Source organism: Megascapheus bottae, chromosome 10 (genome assembly GCF_031878675.1).
Source record: "Megascapheus bottae isolate mThoBot1 chromosome 10, mThoBot2.hap1, whole genome shotgun sequence".
In the NCBI taxonomy this organism is placed as follows: Eukaryota; Metazoa; Chordata; class Mammalia; order Rodentia; family Geomyidae; genus Megascapheus; species Megascapheus bottae.
In genome coordinates, this window is record NC_143518.1 from 4,397,945 (window position 1) to 4,419,898 (window position 21,954).

Genomic DNA, 21,954 nt, shown 5'->3' on the forward strand with positions numbered 1-21,954 from the left:
AGCCATCTTATTTTTTCTGATGCATATGAATGCACATTGCATATGTCAGTATATTTCCTGTTAAATATTTCAGCATGCATATCATTAAGTAGAATTCATTTAGTTTTATGATGTAAAATTGCTTTACAAAGAAAGCCAGTGTCTTTTTTTCCCCAGTATTGAAAAGCAAACCCAAGAACTCAGTCTTGCTAGACAAGCACTACCACTTCATCTATGCCTGTCACCAAAGGTGGCCATCTGCAATGTGATAGTTTGCATTTTATAAGACATGCCCACTATGTTATCAGAACTCCTGTGCTAAGTCTGGGCCCTTGAGTCGTTCCACAAGGTCTAGTAGTAAAAGTTTAGTTTTCTCCATTATTCAGAGGTGAAATCCTCAAGAGATGGGACCAAAGAAGGGAGCAAATTCAGGATCTTGGTTGCATGGCTTTGAGTCAGTTAGTGGTATTCCAAGCTCTGCTTTTTCTTCTGGCTGTGAGGTGGTGGCTTTGCTTTGTTACAATATCCCTTCCAGATCTTCTACTTTGACACAAGCCCAAAAGCATCAAGGCCAACCATTTAATGACTGAAACTTCCCGAAACTATAAGACTAAATACTCCTTTCCCCTTTTCAGGTTGAGTACCACAGGTACTGTTTAGAGTAACAAAATGCAAAGTCCCACATCTAGCAGAATATCATATTTTACTTTCATTTTAGAATTTCTTCAGTGCTTTCTGGTTCACAGTACCTCCCTCCTCCTTGAAGCCAGCACCATTCTTGTTTTTATCCATATCCCAGAAATTTTCTCTGGAATATTATATAACAGAACCATACAGAATACATTCTGTTGTCTTCCAGTCAGTCAGCATATTGTTTAATGCACTAGTTATCTGTTGGTTTTTATTTCAAAGGAATGATCTCTGCTCGTTATACTATGGTTATTAATTTGTGTTTCTGGAAATTGGGCTTATTTTTAATTCTTGAGTAGCACAGACTAAGTTTCTGTGAATATTTCTCCATAGATCTCCACATTCTACATCTTATATCAGGTATTTTCAGTGTTTCCTTCCTAAAACTGCAGTCCCTTGGACTTCTGTGTACTTTAGATTACTTAGTAAGTTTCACTTTCCAGTCTTGCTTGGACTTGATACATTCTGTGGAATATTCTGTTTCCTTTGAGCATTGAGCACAATTGGAAAGAATTTTTAAAAAGGAAGAAATGACCTTAGGCATATTCTTGAAGTGTGAACACACATTTTTTTTCAAACAACTTACATGTAAAATATCAGTTTGTATTCTAGAAGGAAAAATGTTTTTTTTTAAAAGAATGCTGTATAATCTCTGTACTTTCATAAAGATTGACTGTGACTTAAAATAGCCTGGAGTTATTAATGTTGTAAATCTTTCAGAAAGAGATTTTAGTGCTCATTCCACTTGCTCTCAAAAAAATAAATCAGCATTTCATAGAGCTCAACATAAGTGACACAATTTCAAATGCTATCAAGATTAGACTATTACTAATACCCAGGGAGGAAATGAATTGGAGATTTTAAAAATATTTGTCTAAATAACTAAATACAGTCGTGGCAGAGCTGTATCATTTTAGCTATCCCTCTCAGAACTTGAACCTTTGATTAAAAAAAAAAGAAAAACTGGGTGAGGATAAAGCTTGTATTATTGATTCGGAGTCTTCAAAAGAATTGGAAAGAACTAATTGTGTATGATGATAAATTGCCAGAGGAAGTTGGGTAGGTATGAAGTCAGACAGTTTTATATCAAGAGCTACTGAGGCGGCATCTTAAGTATTCTTTTCTGGGAACTTATTTACTATATGATTGCATGACTCAAAATACCCTATACATGTCATAGAATGATTCATCTTAAGTATGACACCATTTTTAATAATAAGGTTATACACATAGAGAATTTATATTTATTTTATCTACAGAAACAAAACAAATCTAGTCGTTCTGTTTCGTATCTGTTTCTCATCAAGTAATTTTTTTGTGTAAAATTATTGTTTTTCAGAAAGAAAACCAAACCTTATAATTCAAGATATTTCAACAGAGATAAAGTTGGGCTGGGGAGGTGGCTAGGTGGTAAAGCACCTGTTTGGCAACTATGACATCCTGCGTTGAACCACAGTACAGTCAAGAAAGAGAGGGTTGGGGCAGAGTTCGTTTTATTAGGCAACTATGATAACCATGAGGGACTTGCATAATGCATGGGAGATACAGAATTATAAAAGCCATTATCTCATTGAAATAAGCATCATGACAGCATTTGAAGTGCAGTAGCAGCAGATCTTTCAAATTTTTATTTTTATTATCTTTTTATTGGTGGAAATGGGAAAGAAAGGCAGGGCAATGTTTCCTTAGCTATCTGGGTCAAGAGAGCCATCTGGCACTCATTTAAACCACTATGAGAAAAACAATAAACCCTTCACTAATATTCCAATCTCTTCACTAATTGCGATAATCAGAACATCTGGTTAGGGTTTCCCTTGTCTAGAGTGTTCCGTTCCACATAGATTGTATTGGGCACCAAAGTTCCTTCTGAATGTGTTGGCGCTCCATGACAGCTTCTCCAACCCATCTCAGCCTGGCTTTAGCTGGCTATGCCATTTTGCCTCTTCTTGTTGCTTGGGGTTCTGAGTGTCACTTGAGTTTCCAATAGAGAAATGACCTCAACTTCTATTAAATAATAATCATAATATTACTGTTATTATTATTTCTATAATATTGTTCCTGTTTCCAAGCTGTGTGCTTGGACTCTTTTTTATCCAAATTGTATCTTGGAGTCGATTACTGTATTAATCAGAATGCACTTTGGTAACTGACCCTCAGGCTTTCAATCTCCTGAAGATGTCCTCTCTCTGCTTTCCAATATCTAGACTTGGGTTTTTGTCTCCTTATACCATTTGATGGGTTTTGACTGGAACCTACACACAACAGGGATGTATACACCCAGACACACTCAATCCCAGACTCCTGTCAATCCCAAATTCCAATGTGATAGAATAAAACAGGATCAGAATATCAAGATATCTTCATTCTAATTTTTACTTATACTAGTTAGCACTGAAATTTTTGGAGATTTTTCTATTCATTTTACACCACGAAGAATCCAAAATACAAATTTGCTTCCAGTTCCAGTATGCCATAATTTTATAGCTTTTGTCATCTTGATAGGTATAACCCATTGCATATTAATAAGTAGGTTGAAAGGCATTCAAAGTTTTCCAGGTATGGTTACCATCTTAAAATAAATAGCAGTAGATTATTGTGATTTTAACTTTGACTACCATGAAAATGGAGAGTAATTTTGCACACTATACTGCCTAAGTCCAATGTGAACCAACTATATTCTAACCCTGAGAGCAGAGCCCATGTAATTTTGTAAACTCTTCTACATGTGTTTCTAATGTGTAACTAATATTATATACCACAATAATAGTCAATATGAGTCAATGGATAGCTGGAAAGGTGTTTTAGTGACCATTTCAAGCAGTGAATTTGGTATAATGTGTCATAGAAGAATAAGACACAGAAATAGACAATAGATATTTATCTAATCTGAAAATAAAGTATGAGGGCTGGGAGTTTGGCCTGGTGGTAGAGTGCTTGCCTAGCATGCACGAAGACTCGGATTTGAGTCCTTGGTATCACATACACAGAAAAGCCAGAAGTGGTATTGTGGCTCAAATGGTAGAGCACTAGCCTTGACAGTGCTTCAGGCCCTGAGTTCAGTCCCCAGGACTAGCAAGAAAAAAAAAAGAAAAGAATATATGAATTTTTATCTCAAACTTGGGCTTTCTCATGTACATCGGTGGAAAAATCACTCATTGATCTTTTTAGATGAAAAAGAAATGCTTGTCTTTTTGACACTGTTTCTTTTCTCCATTCTCATCTGGAATCTGACACGGATTCTTATGAATCAAGATGTTATCAGGGGCCTGATTATGGGGTTCACAGCACAGACTCACAGACAGCACTGACTGGAACAAATGCCTGGGTTTACTTGGTTGATAATGATTTGACATCAGATGCTCGCACGGAGATTCACACACATCCACATAAGAGCGAAACAGTAAGAGCAGAAGACAAAGCCCACAAGTAAGATAAGATGGGTGACAGAAGTGAGCACCCTGTATTACTCCTGGAAAAATCAATAAAGCAAATATGCTATTGTTTCTAAGTGTCATATTACAATAATGTTTTCCTAAAGACTGTTGTCAGCATCTAATTTAAAAAGGCATATGCTTGTGTTTGCTTAAAACAAAAGGGTGGTTGACTTAATGAATTATTTACAGGCGTGCAATATGGCAACAGTGTCATTATGAACTCTCTTCTAAGATCTCCTCTGGCTACTGCTGGCAGGGTGTCAATTTGCTTGTTTCTACTGTAGGTGCATGAAATTGTAAAGCTATTCAGAGCAATGAGATTCTACCATTGGACTGAAGAATGTAGGAAAACCCAGAAAGAAAACCATGGCAACAAGAGTCCCTCCAACATTTATTTGGTCTTAACAATGTGTAATGTGGAGTTCAAGTTAAGACAAGAGGATTAGAATTACAGAAGCTGAAAGCAGTTCAAAGAAATCAGAACAGAACCCCATGAACCACTAGAAGCAAAAGAATAGAAACCTCTTTTCTCTAGCATGTATGCTACCTGACAATACTTGCTTGGGCAGGAAGTACGGACAGTCCTTATATTTTGGCACCACAGTTATGAAACAGGAGAAATTCAAAGAATTTGGGCCTTTTAAGAAAATAACGTAAAAAGATTTAAGAAGAAAAATAATGGATGGCGTTAAAGTCCATTTTCTTTAGGATGTCCTGCCAATCAAATATTTCCTATTTAGGGAGTGTATCCAGATAGAATCTGTGAATTCTGTGAATGCAAGTGACCATTCTTTGGAAATATGTTAGAACCAAGCACGACCAGGGAGATCAAATCTCCACAGAGATGGTGAATGATCCTCAGGTCAGAATTGTTTGTAACTTGTAACGTTATCTTGTCTCTAATCACTGATCAGAGACATTGGCTGAGGGGGTGATTTGAACTCAGATTTCAGTTTTGTAAAAATGGCCTTGTGAGAAGATTTTGTAGATAAAAACCCCAGCTTCTAAGGACAGTGTGGGAAAGAAAGAGGCCATGGAGACAGCAAGTGGGAGCATGCTCCCTAAGCTTTGTTGTTTTCTTCTTCCAGAACAGAGTGCTGATTATCTGCCTCTTCTGAAGCCCATCCATACTAGATGTTGACATCTGTGATTACAGAGGTTGCACTGTTTTTGACTTCAATATCCTGGTCTCATGGGAAATTTCCACTTGAAAGTAGGATAAGCTGGAAACACCGGTGAACTAATATTTTGATCTTAACATGTTCATTATCATGTTTATCATACTTTAAGGGTCATAACAATTTAAAGTTGTCATTTGATATTTTATTTCAAGATTCCCAAAGATAAATGTAGTGGATTTTCTTATTAACTCTGTGAAAGAAAAGCTCTTAAATGCAAATGAGAATGTGCGTAAATCTCATATATTCTTAATGCTCAGATGCCACACTTTCTCGTGATGAAATGGAAGCTCAGAGATAACACTGAGTCCAATAGAATTACAGTTATAGCATATTCTATTCTGAAGCAAGGGAAGAATGAAGAACATTATTTCCCACCTCTTCTCTCCTCTCCCCACTGCTTCTCACAAATGCAGGTTTGAGACTTTGTTCAACGGAAGTGAGAAGTGAGAAATCACAAAGCCAAAGGGGCACTGAGATCCTCTGGTTCTCCTTCCATATTAAATTCACCAAGTGCATTTGCTCCTTTGTAGTCCTCAATAAATCGTTAAAGTTTGGATGATAAAATCTCGGTGGTATGTCTTTCTGGTTTCTATGCTGAGGGCAGCCTTTCTGAGCCTCTCATTATGAAGCTGAAAGTATTGAGAATCACTGTAAGCCCATAGATTGTCATGGAACTTAATATCATTAATATAAGATCATTAATATAAGAGTTCCTCTTGCAATAAGTATAGAACAAATTCAAGAATTTTAGATGCTGTTGTCACTATTTTAGTTTTCTGACCAATGACCTTCTGGTCTTCTTTGAAATTAGCATTTATTTATAGTATTGAAGTGCTTTCATTGTGATATTTCCATTTATGCACACTGTATTTTGAACAAGTTTACCCCTTCTTCTACATTCTTATTTCTCCTTTCTCTTCCCTAGTTTTTAGTGTTTAGTGGGTTTCATTAACATTGTCTCTATAGAGGACTTTCACTTTAGAGGGTTGTTAAGGCTCAAGGACCAATAGCAAGGAAGAGAAACTAATGAAATTTCTTGTTTTTTAATTGGTGAGATAGAAGACTGTAATGTTTCCAAATAGCCTAAAATTAGCTGAGAACTCAAAGTGTGTAATATTCCACAGAAATATTTGTGTGTCATATCCTCTGATACAGGCTTCCTGGATTCTACTGCTGGAAAACAGAAGTGCTATTTCTCCACACTTTAAGTTCTGAATATAGTTTAATTTTCTTTAGAAAACCCCATCTGACTGATGATTAGATCATTTAATTTTAATATTTCTACTGAGATGACAATGCAATATTATTAATAATGCTTGTCATGTAAGGCCTATAACCAGCAAATAGCCAGAGGAAGGAAACAAGACATGCTCTATGAATTCTTTTTTCATAACTTTTCAGTTAAATTTTAAAGACATATGTTTTAAAACAATCTGCCTAAAATATATTCATAGACTATTGAATTTATGTTCAAATTCATAGAAATTTCTTCCTTCCTCTCTCCCCTTCTTCCTTCCTTTCTTCCTTCCTTTTTTCCTTCCTTCCTTCCTTCCTTCCTCTTTCCTTCCCTTCTCTTTCGCTTCTTTCTTTCTTTCTGTCTTTAATTTTTCCTTCTTTTTGGGCTGGTACTGAGACTTGAAGTCAAGGCTTTGTGAGGGAGCTAAGATTTTTTTCTTTCAAGGCTGTCACTTATACTACATCTATAGCTCCACTTCTGGATTTTTAGTAGTTCATTGGAGATAAGAATCTCAAACTTTCCTGCCCAGGCAGGTTTTGAACCACAGTTCTCAGATCTCAGTAGCTAGTATTTTAGGCTTAAGCCAAGAGCTCTCACCAAGGTTTCATATTCTTCAAGTGTTCACAAATTTCACCCATTATTCACCTACTATTTCAAACAATTCAAACAATTATCATACTAAGTTTATTACTATTTTTATTAAACAGATAAATAAACTTATATGTAGCTAATTCTTCTTATAGCCCAAAGTTAATGACAGGATTAGGAGATAGACTCAGGTATGCTGAGACCAAGCTTCCAATCTTCTTTCATCACAAGGCAGCTGCTCTTTTGTTTTTGTATCAATGGGGAGAGAAATGTTGGTTTTCTATTTATTTTTAGGAGAATTCACTTTCTGAATGAAATATCATGTTGAGAATTGGTGCACCTGATAAGTGAAATTATGTGCAGAATCTCTAATGAGTTCCCCAGCTCTCTCTCACACAAACCTTCGCCTTCTCAGGGTGGAGGCGAAAGACTTCATCTTAATCTATGATTTCACTTTTGAGCATGAAACGTATGTGGAGAGGATGGGTGGCAAAATAGGTATATTCATACTTGGTAACTACTCTACAGTGGTGACAGCATAGGGCAGCTGTTCAGGGCTGTATGCCACCATGTAAGTCACCTGTCCCCAGAGCCAACCCTGTGTGTAGACTGGGATAACTTTAAAGCCTTTTGTGCTAAATAGTCTCTAAACTAAAGCAGACATCTTTTCTCAATGGCCCTTGCCTAGGTTGTATTTATATTTGTATAGGAATAGTCACCAAGGCTGTTAAATTACATTGTAATGGGTTAGAAACTTTAAAAAATTCCCGCCTTTGTACTTGCATATCCGATTTTCACATTAGCTCACAGTAAGAACTGATATTTCTCAGGGAGGGGTGAGGGCAATTAGTATTTTCAAAGAAAAGTAAACTGAGGCAAGGTTGTAGCTCTGTGGTGGGGAACTTGCTTAGAATGCACAGGGCTCTGGATTTGATCCCTACTACCTTAATAATAACAACATAAACAAGAAATGAAGGAATATTGAAGTGAGACATCGCAGATGCATCGAAAGAACTGTTGTTGGTGTTTTGTGGGGTTTTCTGCCTTAATTTACATTTGGGTATCTGAGAGGGGCCTTGCACATCAATCAAGGTAGGTCACGTCAATCTAGGAGTGCACCAAGTCCAAACAGAGGAATTCCTTTTCCTTTGGTTTTCTTGAACTTCCAAATATTCCTAAATTGTGTGGACCGAAAGTTAGCTATCAGGGTGTGAATGGAGAGGAGGCTGGGGGGCTTGCTGATGTGGGAAGGGGGCAGGCTGGCTCCCTTAAAGGGGCAGCTTAGGAAATAACCAAGATGGAACCAAGGAGCATTTCAAGAAGTTGGTAGAAAAATAGAAGTCTGAAAGTGGTCATCAGAGAGTAATGGGAAGAGCTAGATTGCACACTGCCCACAGCCACAGAATTTAGCTGCAAACACCTTTAGGATAAGCACCACATGTATGGACACAACAGAAGTGACCCTAATTTAACAACACTTCTGGAAAGTCTCATACAGCCAAAGTGCCCATTCAAAGATGGATAGAATCATCCTCAGAGGACAACATGCTTGCTCTGAAGACTAAACTCGTGTGTGTGTGTGTGTGTGTGTGTGTGTGTGTGTGTTACACCATCAGAACAGGTTTCACTTTAGGCAGAACTAGACTCTTCACACGTTTTTCCTGGTGGAATGTAAATTAGAAGAAGATGGAAATGTCGGTGAGTGGGGTGGGCATGAAGAAGCCTTGAGGGGTAGGGCACCAGTGGCTCACACCTGAAATCCTAGCCACTCAGCAGTCTGTGATCTGTGGATCCTTGTTTGAAGCCAGCCCATGCAGAAAAGCCCATGAGACCTTTATCTTGAATTAACCAGTAAAAAGCCAGAGTTGGAGGGGGTGGCTCAAGTGGGACAGTATCAGCCTTAAACAACAACAACAAAGAAAGCCAAACAAACGAAAGTGCAAACCTCTGAATTCAAGCCTCAGTACTCAGTACTAGGACAGAGACAAGCAGACAGACAGAAACAAAGAAAAAAGGCATTAAAAACTCACATGGTTTTAAGTAAAATATGAGGTATCTGTGTTTTGGTTGCAGCTAAGTTTTAATAATGTATACTTGGTGACTCTTCCATATGTCAATGAAATAAGACCAGCTTGAAGTTCATTGTTAAACTTCCACATAAGTGTGTATCCTACTTATGAGCAAGTCTAGCTGTGACAGAGCTTTCCGCATGGATAGAACTCCTGATCTTCCTTCAGTGGTGCCCTGAGTTTGAAAAGCATCATTTTTCCCCACTTCAATTCTTTTGAAATATAGCACAGAAAGCACATGAAAGAGTATTTGGCTTTTTTAAAAAAAAAATGTTTTTTCTTCCCAAGAATTACCCTGGAAAACTAAGCCAGCCAAGAACAACATGAGAAGCATCAATTGACCACAGTGATAACAACATATCCAGAAGGCAGGCTGTCTGACATGAAGTCTCGGAGGAAAGAAATTGCTGCACTGTGGAGAGCTTGAGGAGTTCCAGGGAGGTGGCCCATTGTCAGTAATCATGGTGGCACAGACAAGCCGGGTGTGGTCCTTTAAACCCAGTGGAGGCTTCCTGAGTCCTCTCAGCCATCTGGCTTTGCTGGGTCACTCCAGAAAAGAAACCAGCCTTACACACTAGAATAATGCAAGTGGTATTAAGAGAACAGCCATAACCATAAGTGACAACTGCGCTGGCTTCCTTCCTCATATGTGGCTTTACCTTTCGTTTATCATTTACTCCTTTCTTTCGATTAGCTCATTATATACTTGATTTCTTGTGTCAAAAATAGTAAAAGACAAGCTCTTAGAAGAGCAGTTAATGATTCTCATTCTGTAGTGGCTTTTATTTATACTCAGTTGCTTTAACCGAGTCTTGTAAACAATGCTTTAGTATACCAGCATGGCCAACTGTGGTTTTAAGTGGTCGTCTGAGAGTGTAAGCTTGAAGAGTGCAGAGCTGAAATGTAAATGGAAGGTAGAGTAACCTGCATAGAGCAGAATGTGTGGGCTGGTTAGCTTGCATCTGTGCCTCTGGCACCTGTAAGGTAAATATTCCTGTCAGCTATCTGGGAAAGGCTAAGAGGAGTGTGGACAGCTTTGGAGATGGGGTATAAAGCCCTGAAACAGGTGATAAAAAGAAGTGTGAGACTGTCTAATTCTGGAGAGAAATGTCAATTTTCAGACTTTTCTTCTCTTTGCCTTTATCTGGAAATCTGGTGAGAGAAGGAATGGAAATTCAACATTGATTCTATGACTCCATCCAAATCTGTGTGAATTAGGTGAGCTACTACTTGCAAATAACCCAAGCCTTGATCTGCTCTCTTACTGGTTGTTCAGTATTAGTTTTCCCAGCCACAGAGCTTGTTGGCTCCCTCAGGACAAGGATGCCATCTCAGGCAGGGTCCCAGCTAGATGCACAGTGAAAACCTTGAATGTTTCAAGGGAGGTTTTAATAAGGGGTCTGGTCAGAAAGGTGTGGGCAGCAGTAACGGAGACCATACAGGGTAGCCAAGAAGAGGAAGCAGGTTTGTTGTCTCTTCAGGCCCAGGGACCATAGAGGAGGGGAGCTCTAGAGATAGGATCAGTGACTTTCAGGGAATGCAGAGGTGAGCAGGGTGCAGAAAGAGCCAGTGGTCCTTCTTCTACCCACAGGACCCTGGAGGGCTGCTTCAGAGGGACGGGGCTCCTGGAGAGACTAAGAGCTTGGAATGGAATCAAAGAATAGCTGAGAGTAGATCTGAGAAGAGCACAGGCTCCTCAACACAAAAACATTCGCTGTCTCTTGAAATCCAGTCTCTCTCAGAAGGCCTCCACAACCAGCTATTTAACAAAGAGGGTGCCCTTAGCATCGTAGTGCCTTTTCTTCCTTATCCATGTAGCTCATGTTCCTGTTCCCCACAGGACAGGAAGACCTCTTGATCGATTTCAGGTGCCCTCTGAAAGTCTGACTGTAGACATGATTTCAAAGCATAATTTAACTGCAAGCAATAGCAGACCTCTAAAGCCCAGATCAAGAGTTCTAAATAAATCTTCCTCCCATAATTGCCGGGACCTGGCTGTGTCTTCAATTTTATGAACCAACCCTCACATCTGAGTTTACATCCCCTCCTAGATCAATCTTCGGTAAGGAAGTGGCTTCTCTAATAACATGCTTCTCAACATCAGGCAGGTCCCAGAATGACCATGAAAGTGAGGCGATGTGAACAGCTGGGAGTAGCTGACGGTAGTAAACACAGATGTGCCTGACAGGACATTAACTGCTTAGCAGGTTGATGTAACTGACTTCTCCACATTCAGCAAAGCTTGGTAGTCCCTGAGATGCTGCTACACAGGCATAATGATTGCTGCATTTCCCTCCACTCCTTGGCAAAGGTATTTCTGCAAGGTTGATGCATGGCTTCCGTTCGGTGATAATTATGAGGTCAGCTCCAGGCTTGTGATTTACAGGCTGGGCTCGGAACACTTTCAATAATTCAGTTCCCGTAAGTCCGTGTTATTGGCCCCTGAATGCACTTGCTTAAGCTAATTAAAAAATAAGCTGAAGAAATTCATTTCTTATGCAAAATTAAATCGGATATACACACTTCCTATCACACCTTGTCATGTTCATTTCTAGCTCAATTCTCCCTTTCACTGCTCACTTTTCAGCTTGAGAATTCTCTCTAATGCAAACATTTGGGTTCTCAGAGAGATAGAACTGGTCTTTTCAAAAATGTTGGGCTATGGCACAACTTTAATAAAGTACAAAAAGAATGTTAATTTTTTGTTTGTGGAATTATGATCCGGTGTCACTGCTGTGAGTCTGGCAGATTGATTCTCTAGTGTTGGGACAGGAGTCATCCAGGGAAAATGCCACCCTGTCTGTGGGAAAGGAGCCTGAGACCCTGACAGGAAGAACTTGATGGAGCCTCTGAGATCTTTGCCAGCAGATATCAGTGCAATGGACACATTCGTACATTGGTGAGATGAAGAGCAAGAGCCTATGGATCTTTCTAGATTAATAATGCAAACGAATATAGACAGAAAACGAAATACATCCTGTTTGTTCACATCCGGTGTCCAGAGGTGATGGAGAGCCATCTTTAGATGCAGGCACTTGTTCACATCGCTAATCTAGGTCAACTCCATCAAAGGCATGTTTCCCACACAGAGTTAACTATGCAACCAAAGACATTGCTGGTCCAACTTTTCAGTGTTTTCTTTTGTTCTGATAAGCCTTAAACAACTGTCACAAGGAAAATAGTTTTGATATCACAGAAGATATTTGTAAAAACTTGGAGAAACACTCTGTCACAGAATTGCTAAAGTCAGAATGGCCAGTAGACCTTATCTTGCAGATTTGGTCATTCTGGTTTTCATTTTAACTTCTGGAGAATTCTTAGATATCAAGAATGAAAGATTGAGCAATGCAACTTGTCTCCTCAAAAGTTTTCTATTGGACTTTTTATTCTTTCTTTTTCTTGTCGATTTTTTTCTTAAGGATATCCTAGTATTAACAATGGCTTTCTGAATGACTCAGAATTATGTGTGTGTGTGTGTGCATTTTTTATTAAAAATTTTATTAACATTGATTTTTACATCATATTTCAAATGACGTGTTTAACAAGTATTCAAGAAGGGAATCTCTATATACAATCACCGGCACATAGATTTTAGAACATAATCAAAATTAGGCTAAGGGTTTGTATGTCATAGATACATATTAATCTATGTAATAAAACATTATGTCCATAGAGTCATAAGTTTTTATGTCTATGTAGTTGTGTTTATATTTCCATTACCATGTCCATAGCATTGGGTATGCAACTATTGAGTCCTCGCTCTTGTACTGTTTGGATCTAATAGCCACATATTAAGGATACGCCTTTTGTTCCTTTGGTCTTGACTTGTCTCACTCAACATGATTTGTGCGCACCATTTTTGAGACTCAAACTGTGACAACTTGAAACACATTCTCTAAACACTAGGCTTGTCAATTCAGTTGAACCAACTTAGAGTCAATCATGGAAATCTCTCTGATTCCCCGTTCTACCTCACCCACCGGTACTTAGAATTAGGAACCAATATTCTACCATTAAAAAAATACAGCCAATGATTTATTAGATTGATTGACCTTATCATTGCTACATATCAATTCCAGAACATGCAAAAATCTTATTGTACTGTACATTATGGATTTATTAGTTCAGCAGGACAGTGGATTTTTGCTTCATTCCTTTCCCCATTGCCATAGAGTAGACCTGGGAGGGTCATTATCAGTATCAATACACAGAGAATATGAATACACAGGAAGTGTGAGTTAGACCACAGATTGAATTATATAGATGAGCTTTCAGACCTAAAAAACTTTGAGTCTGGAGGAAGTTTCAAAAATCTCTTGCATTCATGAATGCTTGTTTTCTGAGTATTACTTCAACAAAACAAAATAAAAAAATAGCTGTCAGTGGTGTTTTATTCACATTTCTCTTTCATAGTACTGCATAGCAGTCCAGTCAGTGTGGCTCTGAGTTGTCGACTTAAAATAAAAATGGGACTAAACTTACATGATTTCAATCTAAAAAAATGCCTTCAGAGATAGGCCTTCCTATTGTTTTATTGAAAAGGAATTCTATTGCTTCCTTGATTTCCTTCTAATAGAGGTCCTGATAAAAGTAAAATAGAAATGGAAGATGATAAATGACTCACAGGTAAATTATTCAATGAAAAGAATCCCCAAGAAATAGAAATAGAAATATTAATCACTGCTCTGAGCTTGTTCAGTGCTAAGCTATGGAGTATAATATATCCCACAGTTTAATTATTATTATCATTATAGACATAGTGGCCCACAGTATTTCTGGTAATTGCATCAATACAATCTTTTCCTAAAGTGAGTTCCACACAGCGCTGTGTGATGTTTTTGCCAGGAGAACAACTTTGTATTTATGAGAGACTCACATTAATGTTTTGAGCAGTGCATCCTGGATCTTCACTGCTCTTGATGCAGAGTCAGAAACATCTGTGTTCAGTTCCAAGTTGGACCTTAGTTTTATTCTAAGCGATGTTCCCGCTCACACCAAAAAGGAATTCAATTAAACTAAGCCATGTGATGCTACATAAAATCAAGCCTGCTACCAAAAGAAATAGACTGAAACAAATGCTTTCATAAGAATTGGCACTATTAAACAAGACATAAAAGTTGTTTTTCCCCCCTCATGGCTAAGATTAGTGGATTCCAAAGTTTTTTTAAGCCTGATATTAAATTTCAAATATAACTTTTCTTCAGAGAATTAATATTTATTTAATGCACATAAAGACACAAAGAAAGTCATCAAAATTTCTCTTTTAGCAATAAATTTTTAGAACTTAATTTAATATAGTCATAGTTGTAGGAAAAAAAGAACTTCAGGGAAATTACACCAGAGAGTTTCTTTCCCACTTGGGATGTCATATTGTCAACATACCGTCTCTAATAACATTATTTTCTCCTATGTTGTGAAGCTATTTCCTTCAAGGTTACTTCCAATGATGATAAAGTAAGTGTTCTTAGGTCAAGAAAAACTTGAAAAGAGTAATGAAAAACCAAGCTTTCAGTCTTCAGTAAGATCTTTGTACATACACATAAATGCACTCAAATATTTATTTCACTTAAATAGAATTCTGGCTGCAATTATCAGATTGAAAATGCTGACTCAACCAGGAGATAAATTTGAAGCAAAACATTATCTTTCTATTCAGTATTATTTCAGACTTTCCACTCAGAAAAATATTCAAATTTATTCTGAGATTCCCAAAGATTTTGATTGGCATCCCTCTGGCTTTTCGCCGATCTACATTTTTCTACGCTGTGTGGTTTCAGCAGATATGATTTTAAAATGATAATATAAAGTGAATTATACATGAATGAATTCCAAAAGGAAATATGGTAGAAATCTTGTATGTCAAGCCCTTATCTATGCAACTTGTAGATGTATGAGCTTAAAGAAAAAAAGGAAGGAAGAAAGAAAGATGGAAGGAAGGAAGGAAAGAAAGAAAGAAAGAAAAAAAGAAGGAAAAAAAGATCAACCATCCAGATGTTACCTGTGAAAGAACTTTCACTCTTGAGCTGGTGTCTGGACATTATGTCTCAATAGTACAGCCTGGTGTTTCTGATTATATGACTCTGTACACTATGTGGACAAAGCAGATGAATAACTTGATGATTCTTTCTTTTTAAATACAAATCTTCTCTATCCTACTGACAAAGCCTTTCCACAGTCCCTCATAGATTATCTGTAATAAATGCATGGATAAATACAAGAGAACACAATGGATTTTTAATTTTCCCACATAAATATTATTAGTTGGTTTATATATTAATAGTTAGAGATGATATTAGGACATACTATTTAATATACTCACACAATCTGAAATTTCTTTCAGACATAATTTAATTTCAACTGTTCTTGATGGGGGGTATACCAGAACCATCATATATTCTAAGCTGCTTTGAAAGAGACAAGATCTTCATATACCTGAAAATTGTAAAGATTTATAGCTCAAGGGATTCTTTTGTCTATCCACAGTAATGGCATGAATCACATACAGCAGGGATTTTAAGCGAAGTGTATTCTTTTGCATTTCTACACAGGCTTCAATGTATAATACATATTGGGATAATATATATCTTCACTTTTAAGAATCTTACATAGAATGGAAACCATTTTAACATGAAATAAGTAAATGCATTGTTCTCTGAGATTAGGTCAGTGTCTGAAATGCACTATGTTAGAATGTTAATTGAGTTTGACATAAGCATGGATATAAAATGCATTGCGCCAGTCAACTTAGCAGCAGTGAAGCTGATTACCAATTCTAATCATCGTCTGCATGGTGACAGCATCCTGAGATGGAGATGTTGAATATTTTCACTTGTGATATTATCATGGTTGTTTAAAGTACTGACTACGTGTTTTGCAACTAGTAGATGTAATTGGTATGCATGTTGAAACTAGCAGGCTGAGCACATCATTTATTTATAGAGACTTTTGATGTAACACTATGGGGGGAAGTTAATAAAACATGGCTCAAAGATAAATTTACACTTACTGCAGTAATATGACATAAAGCACAAATTATTGTATTGAACAAAAACTGTTTTCTAGTGAAACATGTTCTTTATTCCTTCTGAGGCTATGTCACCAAAGCAAGAAGGAAAGAGCCCAGAGGAAAACAAGAGGCAAACAACTATTTTTAATTCTTTTACACTTTTCTAAAGCAGCTTGTGATGATTAAAAGCTATGTGTGAACAGAAAAATCTCGAGGTTTGGCAGTTCCCTTCCCATTTCCTCCAATAGACAAGTTTGCCATGCCAGAGAGTGGGTTCCCTGAAGGACTGACGACACATTTAAGAAGTCAGAGCAAGGCAATGGTTCCCCTGAACTCAGCCTCAATGCTGTCACTGAGTTCTTCATCTCAAAGCTACCACCCTACCCTTTAGCCAAGCCCCATTTCCCATTTTCTAGAGGTTAATTGGAGATAAGAGTCTCAGGTCTTTTTGTGCCTGGGCTTCTTTGAACCTTGATCCTCAGATCTCAGACTCCTGAGTAGCTAGGATTACAGGCGTGAGTCACCACACCCAGCTCAAATGACAGATTTTTGTATGTGAATGTATTTATTTATTTTCCAAAAAGAGTTTATGTCAGAGTTAATGTCAGGTCTTGATCCTTATCCTGTTTGTCTACGGCTACATGAAGAAACCCTATACCTTGTGTCTAATGTGTCAAAATGATGGTTTGCACAGGGCCCCTCTGGGGATGTCTTATCTCTAGCTGAAGAGGGTTTGGCTGGGCTATAAAGCATGTACTTGAGTCTTTGACAAGGCCACTGGAGACTGTCATATTCCAGAGGGCCTGACTCACATGTGCAGAGCCGTTGGTTGGAGCCATTGTCAGGATGAATCTGTTCTTTTCTACATAGCTTCTCTAGCAGTCTGCTATGTAATTCTTCACATGGCCAGGTGATTCCAAGAATATGAAACTAGAAACTCTAAGATCTTTTGAGGCCCGAGCTCAAAATTGTACAATGTCATGATGAAGATTCATTGCACACATAAATTGATATAGTTGGATTGACACTCCTTAAAATAAAAAAAAAATGTACAAAATCACTTGCCACATTCTAGTAATCAAGTGGATGTCATTTTTACAGCCTATTACAGTTGGTGGGCAAAGAGGCTCTGTTTCTTTGTGGGATTAACTTCATTTTAGCCTTACGTGTAATGTGCTCATTGCCCTCTGAGTTCTAAAGCTGATACCATCTACTTCAAATGTTTAATTCAGCAAGAGCTACTTCTAGTAACTGTTTCTCAGTTAAGGAATCTATTATACGAAAAGAAAATATACTGAAATGTTGTGGGAGATATAATGTCCATCAAGTTTTATACAACTTACTAACCAGTGGGTAAGATATCTAGCTAAGACAACTTCTCTCAGCTCTGTATGGTTGGAGCAGAATACCAATACATTTGTGGTCTCCTGGGTAGATTGGTATTGGAGCTGTGGATTGCCTGACTTATGGTTCCAGCCAATGGCTTCCTTGTTAAACAGGATTCTATGGTTCTTTCTCCTTAGCCTAATCTAGCTTCTTCACGTGACAGCTAGATTCCAAAAATGTAATAATTAAAAACTATAGAGAACATTCAAGGCTTTATAGCCAGCTAGTGGATATGTCCAGAGAAATTTTTTTTCATGCTTAGATGTGAGGAAAAATAGTTATGCCCAAGTAGGTAGAGGAAGCACACAGTGAGCACTGGAAAGACCAGTGGCTCAGCAATGAATGTTACACAGATGTTTTGATCACCCAAAGCTAAATACCCAATTGATGAAGCGATGTGTATTTTTTATCAGAGTTACATTTAAATGATAATCTTTCTACTGTAATTCAAGGCTGATACATATGACCATATACCCAAAATTTAATTATGCTTTATCAGTGTTTGCCTTCAACTCCTTGAAAAAATTTATACAATTCTTAGATATCAAATAATCCTTTGGTAGTTTGTCTAGCATGCTAGTAGGGCATTTTAGGTTTTTCACACTGGGATTGTAACAGTCATATATTTACAGCTACTCAAATTATTTATTGTAATGAAAACACATCCTGCTAAAATAAATAGATAATAAATCAGATAAAATGGAAATATCAAGAGTTGAAGAGTGTGAACAGCAACAATTTTGTGTGTGACAAATTTTTAAAATGGCCCATGTCAACAAGATTTCCAGAAATACTTCATAAATAACCTACACAGGTGTTTCTCAGCATTCCTGAATGGCAAGAATGACAAGAGGGATGAGGTATTTGCTAAAACGGACAAGTTCCCAGGCATTAGCCTAAGACAGTATATGTGATGTCTGTTCAAGCTAGTTGCATGTCTCCTAATGGCCTCTGAGAATTTCTATCAGTTGGGAAGTATGATTTCTGGAGTACACATCTTCTAACATTTCATGTGTGTCCCCACCATAATCTAGCTGTTTGGGGTATCAAACTATCAAAGAAAAGTTAAGAATTCAGTTGGGTATAGAGAGTAAACACAAATACACACTTCTGTAAGTAAAGATTACATTGTTCTCTAGGGGAAAGCATGAGAAATTTAAACCACTATAGGATTCTAATGAGTTTGCTCTCTAAAGAAGGAAAAACTATGGCAGAAAGTAAAAATAGTTTTTGGGTTTTTTTTTTTGCCAGTCCTGGGCTTGATCTCAGAGCCTGAGCACTGTCCTTGGACTGTCTCAAGGCTAGAGCTCTACCACTTGAGCCTCAGCACCACTTGCAGCTTTTTTCTGTGTATGTGGTACCAAGGAATCGAACCCAGGTCTTCGTGCATGCTAGGAAAGCACTCTACCACTGGGCCAGACTCCTGGCCCAGAAAGTAAAAATAGTTCTTACAAATAAGTTTCAAAATTGTACATCCTCTCCAAGTCAATATAGTCAGGCTGACATTGTGTGGACGTTCCATTCTTCACTCATTTCGCTGTGCGAATCACTTTCAAGGAGCTTAATTTGAAAGAGAGATTTTGATTACTGGTATTTCACTGAAATTCACTTAGCAAAACTTCATCAAATGGAGCGACTTTTTCAGAACTAATAAATTTAATATAAGAATATTTTATTATTTTAAAACTGTACAAGTATTTTATTAATACCAAGAAATCAGTAAAAATATTTAAAAAATTAAATGAAGTGTATTTGTTAAGCAATCTAATTGACAGGTGCTATTTTGCTGGATTAAATAAGTTAGATATCAAATATGTACAAATAGTTCATACATACATGTTTCCAGGTAATACTAATAGTCTAGATCAGGGGTTGCTAAAGTTTTTCTGAAAACAGTCAGGTAGTAAAGGTTTTGATGACCATAATTAGTCAAATCTATAATTATGAGATGAGAACTGCCTTAGGCAATATGTAAACAAATGGCTGTGTGTTCCAATAAAACTTTATTTACAAAACAGTTTACTCTTCATTGAATGGGATAAAAAGCAATTTTGAGATGTTTAAAAACAAGTAAAGACATATGAGATACCTAGGCCTCAGTTTGCCCCATTTCGCCAGTGAAAAGGTGCACATATTTGCCTTGTTTGTGAATTTTGTTATACCCCAGGATATAACTGGTACAATGGCATCTTCAGAAGTTTTGAAACTTCTGTTTCATGTCTTAATGGACTGACAGATTCTATTTTCCTCCCTACCCTTGAACCAAGCCCCAGTTCCCGTTTTGGGGGGGGTTAATTGACGATGTGTCTCAGGTCCTTTTGTGCCTGGGCTGTCTTTGAACCTTGATCCTCAGATCTCAGCCTCCTGAGTAGCTAGGATTTACAGGTATGAGCCACCGGGCCAGGCTGGATCCCAAATATTATAGAGAAACCATGCCCAAGAGCACTGAGGTGCTGTGGGTGGCAGAAAAGCAGTGGTTCCAGCTGACTGTCAGAAGCAAATGACAGCCATTAGAACACTCTCCATAAGAACTCCCAGATAACATGGTATCCTCAGGCTCCATTACTCAGAGCAAAAAAACCCTGTAACTGAGAGGGGCCAATCTTCACTCACAAGTCACAATGTAGCAGTGGTTTTAGGTGCTTGGGGATGGTTTGTGGTACTTCTCATTACAGATGGCATGCCTATCAACAACTTGGAATCAAAAACTCTCACAACTGTAAATACAAAGTTGTGATCGTGGTAAGTCACTGCCTAACTGCTATTGAGTTTTTTTGTTTTTTTTTGCCAGTTCTTGGGGGGGAAGTCAGGCCTGAGCCCTGCCCTTAGCTTTCTCAAAGCTAGAGCTCTGCTGCTTGAGCCACAGCACATCTGACTTTTTCTATGTATGTGGTACAGAGGAATTGAAATCGGGTCTCCGTGCATGCTAGGCAAGCACTCTACCACTAGGCCAAATTCCCAACCCCTGCTGCTTAATTTTATCCTCAGATTTCTGAACAAATGCAATATCTTTCCAAGTATTTTAACTGTATATATAACTGGAAAGTATAAGAAACTAAGAGTATAAATGACCACTAAGCCATAGAGTTTATGATCTGATGTCTTGGGTTTTTCCATCTACAAAAGATATAGAAGGTAATGGAACAATCTGGAAATGTTTTCCTTTCTTGTGTATCAAGAAACCTAGTAAATTAATGTAGACACACTGTTATTTTAGGAATTTAGTTGTGCTTTTTCAAAGCCCATGTAACATTCATAATGAGCTACAATTATTCCTACTGGTATAGATGGTAGGCGGTAGTACTTTTAGGACCAGATGTCATGCTTCTGCTTCAGTGCGGTTACCAGGCATATGGATCTACACTTAGCTACAGGTTGAGATGGGGTCTGGAGAGCTTTTATTTTCCATCCAGGCCTTGAGCTTCAACTCCCTGGTCTTACACCTTTCACATTGCTAGGATTAACAGGCTTGAGCCACCACATCTGTGGTGTGTACTCAGGAAACAGAGACAGGGAAAATTGAGGCTCCAAGTTAGATGGGCCAGAAAATTTAGCTAGAGTCCAGATCTAATGTAGTCAGCAAAAAGTAGGATGGAAGGTATGGTTCAAGCGGTTGAGCACTAGCTAAGCAAACCAGCAGGCTGAGTGGGAGGCTCTGAGTTCAAACCCTGGTACTGGCAAAAAAGAAAAGAAAACAAGAGTAGCGTGGGTGGGGTTTGAAGTGGCAGAATGTCCATTCTTAGCAAACACAGAACTAGAAATGAAAGCAATAGGAAACTGGTTGACATTTCCCCTTCCTATTTGAATGGCTCACTCTGCTACAGCTTCTTTGCTATATAATGATTCACATCCTATCACATCAAATGTTCCTGCTAGGCCCTAAATGTATCTATTCATAACTTTCATTATGACTTACGATGACAAAGATTAGTGTAAAATAAACAGCCCAGAAAACTATGGCTATTGCAAATATGACCAAGTAATGATCAAACTTTATTCAATGCTGGATATTAAGAGGATGAAAAAGAACTGGGGTCAGATGAGTATAAACAGGAAGGCACGGAAATAATTCTTTTCATCCTCTGAGTAGAAATAATACCAGTGTACCGAGAAATAGAGGGTAGCTATCTGGTCTGGGGCCTAGACTCTGGGCCTAGGAACTGTCTCTGAGCTTGTTTGCTCAACAATCACACTCTACCACTTGAGCTACAGTTCCATTTCTAGCTTTTTCAGTAGTTATTTGGAGATAAGAGTCTCACCATCTTTCCTGTTTGAGCTGGCCTTGAATCATGATCCTCAGATCGCAGCCTCCCGATTATCTAGGATTACATGCACAAGCCACCCACATTTGGGACCTTTGAGACTTTTTGATCCTGGGCCACAG